We start from the raw sequence: 1,033 nt of genomic DNA, 5'->3' as shown, positions 1-1,033 counted from the left end.
ACATATATATCCACATATATGCTCCTTTATATGTGCCTATATGAAAAAACTAAAATTCCCAATCAGATAGAAATATCCAAAAACAACCAATGCAAGCAATCAATGGGAAACAAAAACAAACAAACAAAAATAAACACGACCCCAGAACATCTAATACCAATATAACCTATCAAAAGAAGCCCCAACTAAAAAAAATCAAAATTAAAAAACAAAAGCCAAAATAAAACCGCAAAATCAAAACAGGTCTAAAAACCAGAAAGGGGAAAAAAACAAACAAACAAACAAAAAAACCACCCACTTGCTCTGTGTCTTGTGGGGGCAGAGGTAACCGCCTTACTATAGGACTATTTAAGGTGAGTGGAGTTTTTGTTTTGTTTTTACAGTCCGTGTTATGTTTGCTCCTGTCTGTCCAGAGTCACTCAGGTTCCTGCACGGAGGCCTGGATGTGCAGGTGCTTTTTCCACTGGGACTGTTGGAGGGTGGGGGGTGGGGTTTTCAGAGCTGCTAGAAGGCCTTCCTGTGCCGCCTGCAGCCTTTACTCATGTAAATTACTCAACCCCGTAGAGTTGAAGCACCTTTGTTTAGGCTTCTTTCTCTCTTCAGAGATCGGTTTCCAGCTCTGGTCGGGAGGGGGACAAGGACTCCAAGGGAGGGTGGGCGTGTGCACTCCTCTATGCAGTTTATCTTCCCTATCTGGGACAAAAAGAAAGAGAAAAAGAGAACACAAAATCCCCCAAAACAAAAAACAAAAAAACAAAACAAATGTCCCTTCCAACCAGGCGCCTCCTGGTTAAGCTGCTTTTCTCTCCACCACCAAAGCGGGCTGGCTGTGTCTCCACGCTTCTCGCCTCCCTCTTCTCCTCCTGGGCTGGGACCTTCGCCCCAGCCTCTGCCCCCTGTGAGTCCTGACGAACACCAGGCGGGATGGTCAGCACCAAAGGCTGAGCTCGTCCAGATGCCGAAAATACCGTCTGCCTTGTCCTGGATACCCGCAGCCGCAGGAGCACACAGACTATGCCCGCGGTCTGTTGCC

At 46.7% G+C, this 1,033-nt stretch overlaps 1 protein-coding gene across 6 annotated transcripts in view; it reads left to right on the top strand.

Moving 5' to 3' along the window:
- ZNF280C (zinc finger protein 280C) overlaps positions 1-1,033 on the top strand; it is a 60,141-nt gene that overhangs the window by 45,770 nt on the left and 13,338 nt on the right. The window lies entirely within an intron of this gene.

This window comes from Hipposideros armiger, unplaced genomic scaffold (assembly GCF_001890085.2).
Source record: "Hipposideros armiger isolate ML-2016 unplaced genomic scaffold, ASM189008v1 scaffold_210, whole genome shotgun sequence".
Classification (NCBI taxonomy): Eukaryota; Metazoa; Chordata; class Mammalia; order Chiroptera; family Hipposideridae; genus Hipposideros; species Hipposideros armiger.
The sequence above is the reverse complement of the archived record's forward strand: the minus strand, read 5'-3'. Positions and strand labels throughout refer to the sequence as shown.